The sequence below is a fragment of the Musca domestica genome, unplaced genomic scaffold (genome assembly GCF_030504385.1).
Source record: "Musca domestica strain aabys unplaced genomic scaffold, Musca_domestica.polishedcontigs.V.1.1 7, whole genome shotgun sequence".
In the NCBI taxonomy this organism is placed as follows: domain Eukaryota; kingdom Metazoa; phylum Arthropoda; class Insecta; order Diptera; family Muscidae; genus Musca; species Musca domestica.
The window spans coordinates 13,203,794-13,225,703 of NW_026712383.1; positions in this window are offsets into that span (position 1 = coordinate 13,203,794).

Here is a 21,910-nt window from a genome sequence, read left to right on the forward strand (position 1 = left end):
AACTTACATTTGAAATAATTTAAATCAAGAAGTTAACATTTAATGCTAACAGAATTAAAATTAAAAAAAAACTTAATACCAACCACATTTTCAAATTTTATTCAAAGTAATGCATTCCACATATCCTAAAATTACTCTTATAGGTTTCCCTGATCTTAAAGAAGACGGGGAAAAACTATTGTTGTAAGTCATTTGAGTGTGTCAACATTTTAATTAACATCTAATGTCAAATAATGATTTTTCATTACGTTTATGTTTCTGTTATTGTTGTTTGTTCGTGAAATGTTGTTGCTGGCGCTGTTTGCCTTCTGAAGTTAATGTTTCCTTCAGCACTGCTAAAAGTATGTCAAAGATTACAGTAAATGCAAGCAAGTAAGGATTACACACTATATGTTCAGTGTACACGCATACAAATGGTGGAGTGTGAGAGGAAGGACAAATATACTGAGTTAGTTGAGTGGTAGTTGATATCTAAGTTGGTAATGCATTGCAGGGTTGCCATTTCATAGGTTTAAGAATAGTTAAATTTTTACGGCATTGAAAATTGAAGCCTAGAGAAGTTCATCGCATCCAACCGGTATGCCACACATGACGCCGTTGGTTAAGCGGCTAATCGGGCATATAAGATGCAATTTAAGAGGCTATACCAGGGTTGGGCATATTGCACTAAATTTTTAGTGCACTAAGAATTAAATAATTAGTGGTAGTGCAATTTTTAATTCCACTACCACTAAAGGGTTAGTGGTAGTGAAAAATAAATTGCACTATCACTAACCCTTTAGTGATATTTAAAAAAAATTGCACTACCACTAAATTTTAGTGGTAGTGAAATTTTAATAGCACTACCACTAAATTTAGTGATTTTTCAAAAAAAAATTTGCACTACCACTAAATTTTAGCGAAGCCAAAAAAAGCACTATGTATATAAGTATTATACCAGGTATAATGAAGTTTATTGAAGTAAGTAGGGAACAACAATCCAGAATATATAGTACATATTCATAAAATTTGATTACTTTTCTAAATAGCACTAATTTAGTGCTATTTTTTTTATGAAGTATCTCTAATTTAGTGCAAGTTTTTTTAAATACCACTAAATTTAGTGGTAGTGCTATTGAAATTTCACTACCACTAAAATTTAGTGGTAGTGCAATTTTTTTTAAATATCACTAAAGGGTTAGTGGTAGTGCAATTTATTTTTCACTACCACTAACCCTTTAGTGGTAGTGAAATTAACAATTGCACTACCACTAAATGAACAGTGATAGTGAAATTATTAGTGCACTAAAAATACAGTGCATTATGCCCATCTCTGGGCTATACGAAGGCCAATTTTTGAAAGTTCCATTTTTATTCATAATTTTTTTATAGATTATTTTTTTTTTTCAATCATACATTTTTTTTAATTTATAACAATTAGTATGTATTTATATATAAAATGTTAACTATTTTATTAATTTAGTAGTAAGTGTCCGCTACTTCGTCAGCGAAAAATCCACGTTAAAATTTGGATTCACCATAGTATGGCGGGTATATAAAGTTTATCATTTCGTTTGTAACACCTCGAAATATACATTTTAGACCCCACAAAGTATATATTCTTGATCAGCATAAAATTCTGTGTCGAATTAGTGATGTCAGTCCGCCTGTTTATCTATCCGTCTGTGGAAATCACTCTAACTTCCGAACGAAATGGAGTAGGGAGATAAAATGTTAGTCAAACGTTATTATGTCTGAAAATGGGCCATGTAGGTCCACGTTTTGGTATAGCCCCCTCATAACGGTACCTCCCGATATTCGGTATTTTGATGACTTTAGCGACATTATTCACCGGTATTGTTTCAAATTTGGTATTTGAAGTTCGAAATGGATACTACAGCCTAAGACAGAAAATTGTCTATGCAGGTCCACGTCTTCGTATTTTGATGATTTAATTTACCGGAATTGTTTAAAATTTGGTATTTGAAGTTCGTAATGGATACTACATCCCAAGACTGAAAATGGGCCATGTAGGTCCACGTTTTGGTATAGCCTCCACATAACGGTACCTCCCGATATTCGGTATTTTGGTGATTTTAGCGACATTATTCACCGGTATTGTTTCAAATTTGGTACTTGAAGTGCGAAATGGTCACTACAGCCCAAGACAGAAAATTGTCTGTGCAGGTCCACGTCTTCGTATAGCCCCCATATAACGATACCTGATATTCGGGTTTTTTCATGACTTTAGCGACAGTATTTACCGGAATTATATTAAATTTTATACTTTTAGTTCGTAATAGGTATGTTTGTGTGCAGGTCCACGTCTTCGTATAGCCCTCATATATCGGTACCTCCCGATTTTCAATATTTTCATGATTTTAGCGACATTATTTACCGGAATTGTTTTAAATTTGGTATTTGAAATTCGTAATAGATAGTACAGCATAAAGCAGAAAATATGTCATAAAGCTCCACGTCTTCGAATGTCCCCCATATAACGGTACCTCCCGATTTTCAATATTTTCATGATTTTAGCGACATTATTTACGGAATTGTTTTAAATTTGGTATTTGAAGTTCGTAATGGGTACTACAGCATAAAACAAAAATGGGACATGTAGCTCCACGTCTCCGTATAGCGCCCATATTACGGTACCTCCAAATATTCGGTATTTTTATGATATTAGCGACATTATTTACCGGAACTATTCAAATTTCGTATTTGAAGTTCGTAATGTATACTGCATCCTATGACAGAAAACTGTCTGTGCAGGTCCACGTCTTCGAATAGCCTCAAAACAACAGTACCTCCTATTTTCATTATTTTGATGATGAGCTAGATTATTCACCGAATTTTTTTTAAGTCTTGCATTTAAATAATCTAATGGCTTATGACAATAGTTGCCGATGCAGGACCACGTCGTCATATAGACCCTAATATAACGGCTTCATTCGGTGTTTTTAAAATTTTAACAACAATTTTAACGGATTTTATTTTTTGAGAATTGGCAAATACGTTCCAAATGGTGGAGTGTATTCAAAGTTCGGCCCGGCCGAACTTACAGCTTTTTTACTTGTTAGTACTCAAAATGCATTTTTTTTTTAATTTCTTAATTATAACCTCACAGATCTATTTAAATTTCAGACTTTCAAGGTTTTCTCTGTTCTTCAAGTTTTTTCCCCCTTTTGGAAAGAATAATACACCAATAAGTCTTCAAAATATTTCATTTGAAGATTGACCGAGGAGGATATTAGTAAAACAATTACTGAATGAACCCACATCCAATTTTTCTGTTCAAAACTATTTCAACGTCTCCACATGTAAACCTAAGAAACCCACAGTGACCTCAATAGTAAAATTCATAATTTCAGCTCTATCCCAGTAACAAATTTTGTAACATTTAATACGTATATGCCATCTAAGACACCAACACTGATCCTAAATTAATACCATTTAGTACTTTTCGAACTTCTTCCTTCATCGACTCTACTCCTCAACCTTGATTCCCATTTCAAGTTTCATGTTTTTAGCTACAACCGTTCACATGATACGAAATGTTACAAAATGTAGGACATTTTAGTACTTTACGTACACTTATAGTACAAATTTCCAAAAACCCTTTGGCACATCTATCATACAATCCATCAGTGACCCTCATTCCAAATGTAAGAGTTCTGACTCTACTGATACCTCAAATACAATGAGTACCATGTTCAGTACATTTTAATACTTTTCGTACCACTGTAGTACGAATTTCCAGCCTTTTTTTCCAGCCCCAAAATTTGATTCTAGATTCAGTCTTTTGTTGATGAATCTCAAAGACAGTTGTTTGAAAGACTCAAACATGTGTGTGGAAATGGAATTGGTGTTTCACACGCTTATCTAAATATTATTTAGTTTTAGTTTACTTTATGCTAAGTACTTACATTCTTCTCAACATAGAATTTACTCTTCAGTTTAGTGATAATTTTGTATTGAACTATTTACGTACGACTATGTTTAATAGTTTTTGTAAATTATAATCTACCCAACGCTGTGTTTGCCTGCTGCATAAGATAATGAGCATGTAATAAAGATTTTATGACCCCCACAAGAGATATGCAGGCAAGACAATGTACGCAAGATGAGTCGCGTTGGTCTATCACCAATTCATATGTATTCTTGAATAGAAAGTAAGGGTTGCTAGATAGTGTGTAAGGTTAAAAATTATTTTGTAAACTAGCACTTAAGATGGAATTATGAAAAAATAAATTCAGTGTCGAATCAAGCATCATACGAGCATTTTCATTCTCCTCCCAAACATTTTGTCCTTCGAGCCGGATCGAGAATGGATTCTACACCCGAACAAAGCGGTGGTCTATCCTTCTCGATGCAAGAATTGATTATACACCCGAACGAAGCGGTGTTATATCTTTTCTCGCTATAAGATTTAAATCAGCAACCCAAACGAGCGGTTGTGTTTTATTTCTCAGGAGTGAGATTTAGAACTGATCTCAACACAGAGTGGTTGGTTCCTCTTCTCACTTGTACAACAGTCAATCAGTCAATTACTTTAACCTTTTATTAATATAGATTCATTGATGTGTTTACTTACTTTAATCTTGTATTCATCCATTTTAATATTTATTTATGGTCTATGTCTCGTTTGGTCCTCTTTTAGCATTTTAGTCTCTTCATTGGTAGAAAAATTAAAAATCGCACTCAGCAACATTGGCTCCATTGCTGATAATGCAGTATCATTGTTTTGTGGTGGCTCAGGCACTTCTGTGTCAACCACTTTGTTTCCACCACAGCCAACAATGTTTCTCTAATTGATTGTTTTCACTGCATGTCTGTCAGCTGCCATGGGGTGGCAGTGTGTTCTTTAGACTATCATAAGATTTATGTTCGAATTGCAATATGGTTTTAAGAGTTATTTGATTATGAAATAAATTAATATGAAGTTGATAAAATGATTGAGTGTAAACATAATACTTTTAGTTTCAAAAAAAACAGTAAAGAAAGTCTTAAAGTCGGGCGGGGCCGACTTTATGATACCTTACACCACTTTGCTGATTTAGTAGAGTTCCACGTAACAATTAAAAGTTTTTATGGGAGAATTCATTCATACATGATTATAATCATAATTTAAAGTTCAAAGGACTAAATATGCCGATGCATTTGTATCTTTTAAATTCGGACTTGTTTTGCCCAATTGGTGCACAATTAATTTCAAATCGGATAAAAATATATATGCGAGCTATATCCAAATCGAAAGCGATCTCGATAAAATTTGGCAAAGATATTTCTGAGCTGTATTTCATATATTTCCCTGAATATCGTTGATACGGAGTGCATATTACGGCTGTGGGTAACAAATATGACAAATCGGATGAACAGTATATATGGGAGCTATAGCTATAACTGAACCGATCTTCACTAAATTTGACATACTAGCTTCTAGACTCAGTATGTGCCAAATTTCATCCAATTTGGGCAAATATTAGACATTTGGTGCACAATCAAAGGTAAATCGGACGAAGTTATATATGGGAGCTATATCCAAATCTGAACCGATCTCGATAAAATTTAGCAAATGTATTTCTGAGCTGTATTTGATATATTTCCCCAAATATTGTTGTTACAGAGTGCATATAACGGCTGCGAACGACAAAAATAGCAAATCGGATGAAAAATATATATGGGAGCTATAGCTATATCTGAACCGATTTCGATCAAATTTGGCATACTTATTTTCAGGCCTAATTTGGTTGTATGTGCATAATTCCATACTATTCGGGCTGATATTACACGTTTGGTGCACAATAAAAGGCAAATCGGACGAAGATATATATGGGAGCTATATCCAAATTTTGACCGATTATCTCCAATTTCAATAGGGTTCGTCCTTGGGCCAAACAAATGATGTGTGCCAAATTTCATCTGGATAGGGCAAAAAATGCGATCTGTACTTTGTTTATAAAAATACATGGACAGACGGACAGACGGACGGACGGACGGACATGCATAAATCGACTCAGAATGTGATTCTATGCAGATCATCAAAAGGAACTATGGGTCTGTCTTGTTTCCTTTTGCCTGTTACAAACAAATGCACAAAGACATAATACCCTGACCACCTTGTGGTGTAGGGTAAAAAAAATTTGAAGTTTTCCCATATATGTATCTATGGGATATTGAAGCAAAATTTAGACTATAGCCAAAGAATCCCACAAAAATTAATGGTTTTTAAAAATTCATTTCAAACTTTCTTCGAATTTCAAGAGAATGTAAAACCCACAAAAACTTTTTTTAATAACAGTTTTCATACAAATTGGTATGAACAATATTGTCAAACATATACATCTTCTTCTTCTATATCTATAAAAGAGGAAAATGTTTGTATGTTTGTTTGTTTGTTTGTTTGTTTGTTTGTTTGTAATTTATGGACTCGAAAACCGCTGAATAGATTTTCCTGAAAATTTCCATATATACTGCAACATCGCCTGAAAGTAACATAGGCTATATACATTTTTGAATTTCCACTTGGAACTGGAGATATAACATCAGAATCGGAGGTACCTCCCAAAAATTTAGATTGTATATGCACATATCTACTGATTTGTTGAAGATACAGTCTCCAAATTTGGAATACGTAACGGAATTTGGAACAAAAATAAGTTTGCCAAATTATATTGTAATCGGTTCAGATTTGGATATAGCTCCCATATATATTTTCGACCGATTTTTTTCATTTGATGCCTCAAACACAATATGAATGTTCGATTCCAATGAAATTTGGAATGTGTGTCGGGATTTAATCCGAAAATAAATTTGTCAAATTATATTGAAATCGGTTCAGATTTGGATATAGCTCCCAGATATATTTTCGGCCGATTTCAAGCATTTGATGCACCAAACACGCTATGTATCCCCAATTTCAATGAAATTTGAAACGTGTGATAGATTTTATCTAAAAAATTGATTTCCCAAATTATATTGAAATCGGTTCAGATTTGGATATAGCTCCCATATACATTTTCGGCCGATTTCATGTATTTGGTTTACCAAACACGATATGTATTTCCAATTGTAATGAAATTTAAAATAAGTAACGGAATTGGGAGCCAAAATTAATTTGTCAAATTAATTGAAATCGGTTCAGATTTGGATATAGCTCTCATATATATTTTCGGCCGATTTCATGTATTCTATGCACCATACACGATATGTATGTTCAATTCCAAAGAAATTTGGAATATGTAACGGGATTTTGATTAGAAAATACATTAGTCAAATTATATTAAAATCGGTTCAGATTTGGATATAGCTCCCACATATATTTTCCGCCGATTTCTCATATTTTATGCACAAAACACGATACGTATTTCCGATTCCACCGAAATTCGGCATGAGTGGCTAAATTTGGTACAAAAATAAGTTTGACAAATTATGTTCGAATACGCTCAGATGTGATTATAGCTCCCATTTATATACTCAGCCGATTTCACATATTTGATGCACCCAAAGCGAGAGAGACAAAATTTGGCACCAGAAAAAATTGACAAATTATATTGATCAGTTGAGGTTTGAATATAGTTAGCATATATATTTCGGCCGATTTCATACATGTTATGCACCAAACATGATATATATGACCGATACCAATGAAATTCAGAATGTGTGGCGGAATTTGGTTACAATAATAAATGTGACAAATTAATTGGAAATTAGTTATGATTTCACATATTGGACGCACTAATTTCAATGAAATATGAAAGGTGTGGCGGAGTTTGGTGTAAAAGTATTTTTTTTAAATTATATTTAAATCGGATCAGATTGGGACATGATTTTAATAAGAACCATTGACCCACAACGCCTTAGGCTAACACTAAGAAACAACACAAAAATTGATTTGAAATACGCTTATTACGGCGAAGTATGTTGCTATCTCGAATTCACTAATTGCAATAGAAATGACACTCAAATTCAAAGATTGCAGTTTACTGCACGCTTGGTATTTGCTATGAAATAAATAAATCCGAAAGACAAACCCTTCGTGTATGTATGTCATGTTACTGCTTTTCTAATGGTTTTGGTTATTTACGCATTAAAATGGTGCAATATTTTTTTTTTCAATTTTTAATTTGTTTAATTTGTGTTTTTTAACCAACATATATTCGTAAATAAAATTTTGAAGGCATATAAAATCAAAAGGGGTAGCGAAGCGCACCGGGTTCAGCTAGTACATATATATAATTGATTGGTCATGCATGAGTGCTTTAAAAACACATTAAATCCAATGAAAATCCAAGAAAATAAAATAATTTAATTTGATATGACGTGTAGGAAAATTCAAAACCATATTCTTGATTCCATAATAATAAATGTATTGGAATGTGGTTTTCAAAATATAGACATTGTTTCAATAATAGGATTTTATAAGTAATATTTGAAATATTGTAAATTTTCAGCATAGTGAAAATCTGATAATGATACCCAAGATGAACAAAAGATTCTAAGTAATAAAGTAGCCCGCGAAAAATCCCAAGGGTCCGATATGAGTGGTTGGCTCTTTCCCTGTCTTACGCTATCGATTTTCTTCGCAAATATTATTGACTTTGTTTCAAAAAAATTTTAAAAAGGACTTCTCGTGAATTTTTAAGGGTATTTTAAAAGCGGTCTTCCTTTACATAGATTGAATAAAAATTATAGACATAATAAGTATTTTTTCCGAGGATTAATTTTCTATTAAAAACAATTTATTATGTCTTCCCGTTCTTAGTGAATTTTTAAGGATATTTTTCAAGCTTTCCTGAACCGAAATCCTGGATAATTTAAAAAAAGTTTTAAGAGCCCATAACAAATAAATTAATTATACCAAAGTGGCAATCAAGCTGTTCAATTTTGAAATCGGTAGAAAATAATATATCTTAGCCTTATCGATTGCCATCAAAATTGGCAGACTTCATCGAAATGTCGTTGTTATGGGGTGAAATTATGGAAGGAATGATATTTAGCAAAAAAAAAAATCAGATACAACCTTAAAATAACTTTGTCACATTTTGTTAAAATCGGTTCAAATTTGAAAATAGCTTCCATATATATCTTCGTCCGATTTGAAGTACACTGTGTGCACCAAATGTGTAATATCAGTCCAAACTGGTTCAAACTAGAAACCAATGGGAAAATGAGGTGAAATATGGAAGCTATTTTAAAATCTGAACCGATTTTAACAAAATTTGACAAAGATATTTTAAGGTTTTATCTGAAATTTTTTACTAAATATCATTGTTATAGGGGGCATCTTAAGCATCAAATCGTACGTAACATACAGAGTGAGATAAAAACAAGTAAAAAATCTGTAAGTTCGGCCGGACCGAACTTTGAATACCCTCTACCATTTGATACAAATTTGGCAATTTTCAAAAAAATAAAATCCGTAAAAATTCTGTTAAAATCTTAAAAATACCGAATGTGGCATATATTTGGGTCTATATGACGATGTGGATCTTCATGGGCAACTATTGTCATAAGCCTTTACAATATTCAAATGCGAAACTTGAAAAAAACAATCTGTTTATAATGTAGCTGAAATCATCAAAATACTGAATTAGGGATAAACCATGAAGGTTATAAAACGTGGACCTGCACAGACAAATTTCTGTCTTAGGCTGTAGTATCCATTACGAACTTCAAATACCAAATTTGAAACTATTCCGGTGAAAATGTCGCTAAATCGGAGGGGACAGTTATATGGGGGCTATACCAAAACGTGGACCTACATGGCTCATTTCCTGCAGACATAACATACATTTGAGCAAAATTTTATCAATTTACTTCAATTCGTTCGGAAGCTAGAGTGATTTCCACAGACGGGCAGACGGATACTCCAGACACAATTTCAACGTATTGGTATCCGGACATTTTGGTGGCCATTGTGCGCGGGAATTGAGCGAGGAACCTCATTTTGTAACCATTCGTGGGTGGCGCGTGCTAAGTGCGATGGTGCTGAGTCCTGTTGAAATGTCCAAGGTCTGCGACCAAAATGTTTTCATGCCCAAGGCTTTAGTACAACCTCCAGAATATTTTCGCGATAATATTCGGCATTTATTGTGATGCCACGGTCGATTACTACGAGCGGAGGGCGACCATTGGGTGTTATGGCGGCTCACACCATCACCATTACCGGCGCTTGAGTTCTAGTGTCTAGTCATTTTTCAATATTTGCCGAATGGAATATTGCGAAATTTTCAGCACACGACCCATTTTTCAGCCACTGCGACGCGGGATTCGATCAAGTCGCTTCTTTACTTTCCGAACCGTTGCTGCTGATGTTGCTGTTTTCTTCCGTCCACTTCCTTGACGTCGGGCTACGCAACCAGTATCACGGTAACGAGCGATGGTAAGAGACACAAAAGGTTTATTCAAATTTAATGCTGGAGTGCTCTAACAATAGCCACTTGTGGGTTTTCAGCCAAATATAAAGAAATCACACAATCACGCTCGAATTCCATCACGAATAACTTTTTTTCTGGAAAATTCTCACCAAAATGCTTTTGTACGCTTGTCAATAATATAATGAACTGTCACTGGAATAATTTTAACAGCTGTCGGACGAGTGACATAGAAATTACAGCAGTTTGAAGTTGGTTGCAGTTTTTCATCTCACCCTGTATCTGCTTCTCCATTTTAGGTTTAAAAAAATGTATATCCTTTTCATAGAAATTGAAGATGTACCTTAGTTCATTGATGCATTGCCATATAACTGTCAACAAACTGATTTATCCTGCTTGACTTTTTTGTTTAGGACATCGCTGAGATGACACCAAATATTAAGAATTGAATTTCGTTCAAAGTGGTATAAGGTATCCACTTAAACCAGATCTCCATATAAAAGCTTGAAATCTAATCGGATTTCGTTTTAGCTCCATGTTTATATGACAAATTCCTATTACATCTAAATTCCAATATTCTTTTAATTTTTTCATGACAAACTGATCTTTTAAAAACATAAAGCTTAAATAATCTACCTTTCTTCTTCCAAACTAAAACTGCGTTGTCTTCTGCAAATAAAAAAATACTTTATATGTTGACATTGTTGGGAATACCAATTGTTTTTATTGAATTAAAGTAATACAAATATGTGTATGTGTGTGTAAGACATGTTCTCCCCCATCGGGCATCGAACAATTCTGAAAATAGTAATTTGATTGTGGATTTGAAGCCACACACATACACATGTTCATGACTAGTTAGGAGTCATTGTTCTGAGTTCATTCTTCTGGTACACCTCTCCTCTTCTTCTTCATCTCCCCCATTTGTGTGTACTTCCTCCAATTAGTTTGTTAAAAATTTATCGATAAAGTCTCCAAAGGTGAGGCAAGCCAGTGAACGACGTGACTAAAGGGTTTTCCTTTGATTAGGATTATGGTGTGAAAACATTGGTTTCCATTTCAATGTGTTCTGGATATGGTTGATGGAGGAGGTAGAGCCGGTGGTGCGGATGTTGTTGGTTCCATATGTGGCATTAATGGATGGAGATTTTAGTGTAATGTAACACAAAAGTGCAAATCATTAGGAAAAGACCAGATGGGCGTTTCACCGAATGGAGAAGTGATTAAGGCGGTGGGAAGTGGATTAAATCGGCGAGGATGTTTTCGTGAATAGGTAGATGGGAAAGGAAGATAAGATAGGATGTATTCTTCTCATGGAATAAAATAAACAAAAATATTGGTATGTGAAAAATTGGAGGAAATCGGACAATGTTTAGACCCTACGCCACAGAGTGATAAGGGTATTATGTCTTTGTAAATTTGTTTGTAACGTGGAGAGGGAGGCGGTATAGACCAATTTTTACTTTTGTGGATCTTCAGAAAATTACTTTCCAAGTTATTTTATGCATGTCAGTCAGTCTTCCCGTGGGTCCGTCTGCCCATGTATTTTTGTGAACAAATTACAGGTCGCATTTACTATACGATTGAGATGAAATTTTCCAAACACCACATATTTGGCCTAAGGGCGAACTTTATAGAAATTGGTAAGAATCGGTTCATATTTAGATATTGCTTCCACATATATCTGAGCACCAAATGGCCTATCTCAATCAATCAATTTGGGGTTAAAGTCCCTCACATGCGTAATATGCACTCCACAACAATAATCTTTGGTACCAGATATCTTATAGAGGTCAGAATAAAGTGTTTAACATTTGGTCAAGATCGATTCCGATTTGGATATAGCTTCCATATATATCTTTATCCGATTTCAGATTTTTTGTGCCCCAACTAGCCAATGTCAGTTAAAATGTCCTGAATTTTGGCATATCCGACTGAATGTGTCCTAGAAACAACTACTTGGAATTTGGTAAAAATCTGTTCCGATATAGGTATAGCTCGCATATATATTTGTTTCATTCGAGTTGGTATTAAAGTCCCTCAAATGCGTAATATGCACTTCACAACAATATTCTTTGATTCGGCTCGCTGTTCCACAGGAGATTAGCTTCGCGGTTTCACAGAAGCTTCGGCTTGCTGATCCGTATCATAGTCGAACATTGCTAGTAGAGTTGACGTAGTTATAAACCAGACTAGTTACCTCGCCCCTGTAGACTACCCGAATAACTAAACCCGAGCTTCCGAACGCAAATCAGTTCTGTTACATCTACAAAAACCTAGACATCGCTTGCCGAAACTACCCTCAACGAGCTGCCGAACCCGAACGAGTTCCATTCCTTCTGCAAAACCCTAAACATCGATTGCCGAATCCACCTTCAACGAGCTGAGGAACCCGAACGAATCCCAATCCGCGTAAGAACTCCCAGGTAGCTGCTCCCGAGGTTCTCCCCTGAGAAATGCTAGCTTTTATACAACAGGTCTCCAATCTGCCTCCGAAGCACTGTACGTCCACATCCCAACCAGCTACCTTGCAAACCCCGATTGTTCACCGCTCGATGAAGTTCCCGATTAACTGTGCATCGACAACATCACCAACGCCGGCATGATCAAGCACAAACATCGTAATTTCTGAAATTAGTCAAATCATCGACCTTCAAATCGTAGCTGGACTAGTTACCTAGCCCCTGTAGACTACCCGAATAACCTTATCCGAGTTGCCGAGCCCGAACGAGTTCCGTCCCATCTACAAAACCCTTGACATCGAAAGCCGAACCTACCCTCACCGAGCTGCCGAACCCGAACAAATCTCAATCCGCCTAAGAAGACCTGGACAGCTGTTCCCGAGGTTCTCCCTTGAGAATTCCTAGCTTTTATACAACAGGTCCCTAATCTGCCTCCGAAGCACTGTACGTCCACATCCCAACCAGCTACCTCGCGCACCCTGATTTTTTACCGCTCGTTGAAGTCCCCGATTAACACTACATCGACAACATCACGAACGCCGGCGTGACCGAGAACAAAAATCGTAATTCTTGACAATAGTCAAATTGTCGACCTTCAAATCGTGAATAACCCTCATCACCCGAAAACAAACTTCGTATTTCCTTAAAACAGTCAAACCGTCGACAACCGACTACAACAAGTACCCGATTACCTTCAAATCGTCAACACTCTGCATCACCCGAATACAAACTTCGTATTTCCTGACAACAGTCAAACCATCGACAGCCGACACCACAAGTTACCGATTACATTCAACTCGAGAACAACCCTCATCATCCGAATACAAACTTCGTAATTCCTAATAACAGTCAAACCGACGACAACAAGTTCCCGATTACCTTCAAATCGTCAACACTCCGCAACACCCGAATACAAATTTCGTATTTCCTGACAACAGTCAAAACGACAAGTTATCGATTACCTTCAAATCGTCAACTCCAGCGTCGCCCGAACGCAACATCGTAATACCCGACCTCCCCCACCAATCAACATCCGACGGTCATCTACGAGTACCCGAAATCACACTTCACATCAACCACCAGAGTACCCATTGTGAACAACCCGGCATCATCTTTACCGACTTTCCACGAATCGTTCATCTTATTGCCTACGAGACGAGTGAACGTCGAATTCTCGATCGCCAATTCAGTAACACTACTTTGAATTCCCGAACACCTTCGAAGTCCATTTGCGATCCTATATTTCATATTTATCTTATCGTATTTCCAACCGAGTAGGTTGTAATTTAGCATTAAAAATCAATAAAACCTCCGATTTTTACCCCCAGGAAAAGATAAAATATATTCGTATTATTTCATAAGGTTTAGTGGGTCCTTATGGGTACAGCTGAGATTACCTCAGCTGACGAGAAAAACCACCTTACATTCTCCTCGAAAATACTTCTGCCAAATTTTATTTAGATAGATTCAGGTTTGAATATACCTTCGGTATACATCTTCATCCGATTTTACGGTTTTTTTATTACTATATATTTAATATCGGCTCAAATTGAATGAATTGGTCAACTTTGGCACGAATTATGGCCTTCAAACGGCCAATGAAACCGTCACATACTGCCCGAATGTTGCTCTGCGGTATTTTGGCCAATTCCCGGGGAATCGCTTGCTTGAGGTGATCGACACTTTGGTATTTTTTAGTGCCAACCTTGCTTTCCAAAATACTCCAGACACAATAGTACAACGGATCCGGGGATTGTGCGCTGGAAATGAAGCGAGTAACCTCATTTTGTAACCATTCTTGGGTGGCTGGCGCGTGCTGAGTGCGATGGTGCTGAGTCCTGTTGGAATGTCCAAGGTCTGCGACCAATATGTTTGCGTGTCCAAGGCTTTAATCCTGAATATTTTCGCGATAATATTCGGAATTTATTCTGATGCTACGGTCGTTTAATACGAGTGGAAAGCGACCATCGGCTGTTATGGCGGCCTACACCATCACCATGGTCAGCGCTTGAGTTCTAGTGGCCAACCGAAAGTGCACATTTTCAGCTGACCTCTTTGGCAAGTAAACAGGATCATTTTATTTGTTTATAAACTGCTGGACAGCGAATGTTTTCTCATTGGAGAAAACCAAATTCGACAGTTCACCACTTTCGGCCAAGCGAAGCAACTCTTTAGCTCTGTTAAGTCTATTTCCTTTCTGTTGCGGTTTAAGTTCCTGCAGTTTTTGGAATTTCAATGGCTTTACCCCCAGCTCATTTTTCAATATCTGTCGAATGGAATATTTCGATATGTTCGGCTCACGAGCCTTTTTTCGGCCACTGCAACGCGCTTTTCGATCAAGTCGCTTCTTTATTTTTCGAACCATTTCTGCTTATGTTGCTATTTTCTTCCGTCCACTTCCTTGACGTCGGGCTACGCTACAAGTATCACGGTAACAAGCGATGGTACGAGACACAAAAGATTAATTCACATTTAAATGCTGGAGTGATCTAACGATAGCCACTTAAGGTTTTCCAGCCATGCGTTTCCTATCATGCGTAATATGCACTCCACTAATATGATATTTGATCCGGGCGTCAGATACTGTTCGGAAATAGCTCTGCCAAATTTCATCGACATTTTTTCAATTTTTTAAAATAGCTTCGATTTACATCCCCATCCGATTTTACGGTTATTACTCGCCATATATGTAATATCAACCCAAATGGAATAGATTTATATCTATTTCTGCAATAAATATTTTTTAATATAATCCATATCGAATTCATATCAAGCAATGTTATTTGGTACTAGAGTTACAAAAGACTCCGTCAAATTTGTTGAAAATAGATTCGGAGTTGGATATAGTTCCCAAATTCCCATGGTGCGCATTCAAATAAGGTTCATAGTTGGTATGATCTACTTCACATAAATTCCAAATATAATTTTTTTGCTACGGGAGCTCTACTAAATAGGCATAAGGTAGGGTATCATATAGTCGGTCCCGCCCGACTTTTGTCCTTTCCTTAGTGGTTTTACAATTTATAAGAGCAATATTTTCTCAAATTTTTCAAATTTTTAATGACAAAAATCCTCGGTGTTCCTCCAAGGAAGCCTTCCTAATTTTTTAATTTTTTTTTATATATTCTCAATGCATGCAGATTACGCATTCTATATTTTAGACGCAGTGTGCACAGCTTTAGTCTCTTTGGTGTAAAAGAAATTTAAACTAAAAACGAACATCTCTATTAAATTCGAACAAATTTAATTTACCATTTCCACATTACGGCATAATGTCGTTTAAATTCCGCCTAACAATAGGCAATATAAATTCAAAAAATAAACACACGCCAAGTGTTTATTTTTATTGAACAAAATAAATATTAGCATTTCTCTCATTTGCATAAAAATTTTAGTGAAATGATAGCAGAATAGAACACACACACAAACTGTATATATATTTGTGCATGTGTGTGGTTGGGTGTTAAATAATCATAATTAAAATTATTTGCATTCCCTAAAACAAATTGGAAGTATGAGTTCCACATTAAATGTTAATGTCAGCATCAGCCCAAAGGCTTTTTGCTGTAGCCAAAATGGTGGAATGCTTTGCCAAACTGCCTGACAACGCACAATATTCCACCCCCACATTCCCCAACACCCTAAGGTATGCTTCAAACAATTAGTTATTTAATCCTTTTTGCATACCTCCTCCTAATGGCATGCCTTTATAAATCACAACAAATGATTATTATGGCAGCAACAACTTCAACATATTTTCTTAAATTATTTCGACAGTCTTTGAAATATACCCCTTCTAGGCAAATGCTGCTGTTGAAACGCTACCGTTCGTTGTAGTCATTAAATTAAAATTAAATTACCTAAATATTAATTTTTCATTTAGCCAACAACAGTGGTAGCATTTTCTGTGCGGCTCCTTAATGTATGCTTCTAATTTACAAATTAGATAAATGTACTTTTATTTTATTTATTGTTCAAACAAAGAAGAATCAAACGGTTTTGTTATAGAAACTAGCCTTTGGTGTTAAGTCTATGTATGACAAATTTTGTGGTCGATATTTAGCTATATAGACTTTAAACTTGATCAATGTTCGGCAGATATATAAGTAAGGGCCATAAAGGACAATCTCTATGCTTTATACTACATATCTTCTACTAGCAAACTTCTGCAGTCGAGTTTAAATATATAATCACCTAAACCATGGAGGAGAGAAGAAACCAGTAAGGAAAGGTCAAAAGTCGGGCGGGGCCGACTATGCGTATATAGTAGATCACCCGTAAAAAAAAACTATGAACCTTATTTGAACTTAGGAACAATCTCAAATTCTGATAGATTTTCAACAAATTTGACTGTAGTACCAAATAACGTTAAAAACTGGAGCGATAGATATACCAGACCGAGTTTCGCCAAATGGAAAAAATCGGTTGAATATGAACGAATCTATCCAATTTGGGCTGATATTACATATATGGTGGACAATAACCCTAAAATCAGATGAAGATTTATATCGAAGGTATATAAAAATCTGAAGCGATCTCGATAAGTTTTGGCAGGAATATTTTCGAACTATATCTGATGTCCGGTATCAAATATTCTTGTTGTGGAGTGCATATTACACATGTGAGGGACTTTAGCATCAAATCGGATGAAATTTTCAGCAAAATTTGAAGTATTTGATTCTAAATTCTTAAGGAAGTGCCAATACTCAGTCAATTTAGGCTGACATTAGGCCTTCGGTGCACAATAAACCTGAAATCGGATAAAGATACATACATATATATCAAAATCTGTGCCGTTCTTGACAATATTTTAAGCACTTATTTTTTAGTTTTATCTCAGATCAAAGATCAAATCGAATAAAACATATATATGAACCGATTTTCATCAAAAATTTGATGTACTTGCTTCTAGACTAAATTTGGTCGGATGTGCCAAAATTCAGGTCATTTGAACTGATATTGGTCATTTGGTGGTCCCGAAATCGGACCAAGATATATATGGATGAGCTATATCTAAATTTGAACCGATTCTCACCAATTTTAATGGGAATCGCCCATTTGCCAAACAAATTGTGTTGGGAAAATTTCATTTCAATCGGATAATAAATGCAGGTCGCATTTACAAAAATACAAGGACAGATGGCCTGACATGCATAAATCGACTCAGAAAGTGATTCTATGAAGATCCTCAAAAGTAACTATGGGTCTATCTCGCTTCCTTCTCCATGTTAAAAACAAATGCTCAAAGACATAAGACCCTATATGTGGTGGTTAATGAACAAGGTTCCTTATCAGATCCACGATTTGTGGTCAGAAGATACTTGAATAAAAGGTAGATGAAAAATTTGTCTTCAAAAAATTCACAGTTTCGGTCAGATTTTCTGTCCGCGATCTTTAAACAAAAGCAGGATTTTCAGTCAGAAGGTCCTTGAGCAATTTTTTAAATTAAATTTTCTTCTTCAATTACGCTATTTTTGGTTAGATAGTCCTAAAAAACGCCTGAAATTTTTGTCCGAAGATCCGTTAACCAATTTTCTCCAACGAATCCAGGATTTTCGGTCGAAAGGTCTTTGAACAAATTTGCTTCAAAGAACCCACGATTTTTGATCAGAACAAAAAAAAAACAAAATTCCTTGAACAAATTCACTATTTATTAGAAAAGCCTTTAACATTTTTAATGGGTCATCTAACCAAAAATGTAACGATTTCCGGTCAAAAAGTTTAAAAAAAAAAATGTCATCAACCAATTCGATATGAGGTCAGAAGTTTCCTGAGCAATTTTTTTGGACAAATCCACAATTTTCGGTCAAAAGGGCCTTAAACAAGTTTTCTTTCCTCCAACGAATTTTCTTCAAAAGAGTCACGATTTTCATTTAGAAGGTCCTCGAAAAAGTTGTCTTCAATAAAGCCACGAGTTTTGCTCGGAAGTTCCTTAAATACAAGTTCTTTAACAAATCCAGAATTTTAAGTTTTGGGCCAATAGATTTTTAACATTTTCAAAAAGCAGATATTAAAAAAATATTTTTCAATTGACAATTAATATAGCCGGGAAGACCTTCACAAATATTCGAAAAAAAAAACAAACAAAAAAGAATAAATTAAAAAAAATCCAAAACTACCACTTAATTAAAAACCGTTATATGGGGCCATATGTAGACGTGGACCTGCTTACGAAAGTTTTTGTAATATGCTGTAGTATCCATTACGAACTTCAAATAAGAAATTTGAAACATTTCCAGTGAAAAATGTCGCTAAAATCATTAAAATATCGAATATCGGGAGGTACTGCTATATAGAGGCCATACGAAGACGTGGACCAGCATACAATTTTTTTTTCATAGGCTCTAGTTCCCATTACGACCTTTAGATATAAAATTTGTTACAATTCCGGTGAATAATATCGCAAATGTGGATCAACATGGCCCATTTACGAACTTAACCTGCCCACTGGTAATCTATGCATGAATTCAAAATTTTAGCCTTCCATCTCAATTCGTGATTACAACAGACAGGGACATGAACGCTGATCCAGAATATATATACTCTTTAAGGTCTATTATGAATATTTCGAGTAGTTACTAACGGAATGAAAAAGCTAATATGCCCTCCATAGAATTGTGGAGGGATTTAAATCTTTCAGATATGAAGATAACATTAATACGCTTTCGGGAATTAAAATCTAAAGAAGCTATTCCTGAATAAATCAATTCTCCCTATAACCGTCAAATCATATCTGAATTCTCTTGCACACACTATCCTCCCATTTGTCGCGCCTTGACTAAGCAATTTGTGCACCACAAAATACAGAAATAACAACTCCATATCACATAGCTTTTATTTATTGAAGAATTAAATAAATAAATTGAATTTGCATCAAAATGTTCGAAAATGTAAATAACAATATATTTTATTTTATAATTGAATTTAACATTTCTATTCGCGATATATATCGTAATTGTATATATGTTTATATTACAATTAAATTTGCATATTTTTTTATTTTTAATTTATAATATGATGCTATGAAATTAATTGGAAATGTTTTGATAAATGTGTAAAATATTTCCTAAGATCAGCATTTAATACAATTTTTAGCTCCAAAGGGTACATATATCACCAAATAGCGAGTTTAAATTCTTTGTCTCTTTGAATGAAATCGTTTTCTGTAAATTTGGAGTCTTGCTTGCATGACATATCTTGTGGAGCGTATCGAATCTTTTTTCCCAATTTGAATCAAGTTTTATATACAGGGTAAGATGAAAAAACTGCTACCAACTTCAGTCTGCTGTCATTTCTAAGCCCTCGTCCGAAAGCTGTTAAAATTATTCCAGTGACACCTTATTACATTTTTTTTATTTGCAAACAAAAGCATTTTGATGAGAATTTTCCAGAAAAAAAGTTATTCGTGATGAAGTTCAAGCGTGATAGTGTAATTTCTTTATAATTGGCTGAAAACCCACAAGTGGCTATCGTTAGAGCACTCCAGCATATAAATGTGAATAAATCGTTTGTGTCTCGTACCATTGCTCGTTATCGTGATACTTGTAGCGTAGACCGACGTCAAGGAAGTGGACGGATAAAAAAAAACAGCAACATCAGCAGAAATGGTTCGAAAAGTAAAGTAGCAATGTGAACGAAACCAGCGGCCGAAAAAGGGCTTGTGAGCTGAATATATCGCAATATTCCATTCGGCAAATATTGAAAAATGAGCTCGGTGTAAAGCCTTTGAAATTCCAAAAGGTGCAAGAACTTACACCGCAACAGAACGGAAATAGACTCAAAAGAGCTAAAGAGTTGCTTCGCTTGGCCGCAAGTGGTAAACAGCCGAATTTTTTTTTTTTTCGATAAGAAAACATTCGTTGTCCAGCAGTTTGTAAACAAACAAATGATCTTGTTTACTGCCAAAGAGGTCAGCTGAAAATGTGCACCTTCGGTTGGCCACCAGAACTCAAGCGCCGCCATAACTGCCGATGGTCGCTCTCCGCTCGTATTAATCGACCGTGGCATCAGAATAAATGCCGAATATTATCGCGAAAATATTCTGGAGGGTGTATTAAGCCTTGGGCACGCAAACATTTTGGCCGCAGACCTAGGACATTCCAACAGAACTCAGCACCATCGCACTCAGCACGCGCCACCCAAGAATGGTTACAAAATGAGGTTCCTAGCTCTCCGGATACTAATCTGTTGGTCTATTGTGTCTGGAGTATTTTAGAAAGCAAGGTTGGCAGTAAAAAGTACAAAAGTGTCGAAATGGACCAAAATACCGCAGAACAACATTCGGACAGCGTGTGACGATTTCACTTTGAAGGCCAAATTTCGTGCCAAAGGTGATCAATTCGAACAAATCTAAACTTATTCTAAAAGTTGATGCTATTTCCGACAATTTTCGCTTTCATTCAATAAAATTAAAAAAATGTAAAAATTATGGCGTTTGGCCTTGTTGCAGTTTTTTTTTTTTTATTTCACCCTGTATTTTCTTTCTGTTGCGGCGTAAGTTCTTGTACTTTTTAGAATTTCAATGGCTTTCCCTGAGCTCATTTTTCAATATTTGCCGATGTAATATTGCGCTATGTTCAGCTCACGAGCCATTTTTCGGCCAATCCGACGCGGGTTTCGATCAAGTCGCTTCTTTACTTTTCGAACCATTTCTTCTCATGTTGCTGTTTTCTTCCGTCCGCTTCCTTGAAGTCGGGATACGCTACCAGTATCACGAGTGATGGTACGAGACACAAAAGAGTTATTCACATTTAAATGCTGGAGTGCTCTCTCTTGCCTAAGGATAGTTAGTGATTTTCAGAATAAATGTCTGTCATTCGACAATTCTGTTAAGCTGGGAATACCTTTTGAAATGACTCTAATTAAGTTGTGTGATGGGTAATTCATTTGAATGCGGCCTTTGACTCGTTGTTCCACAGAGATATCGACTCTTTGTTCTTCTGGGGTTTCAGCTCGTTATCGCACAGGTTCGACTTCTTATCAAAATTCTGGTTACTCTCAAATCTTCAACATCCTCATAAAAGAGCTCTGGGTATCCTCATAGAAGAGCTTTGGGTCTTCTCATAGAAGAGCTTTGGGTCTTCTCATAGA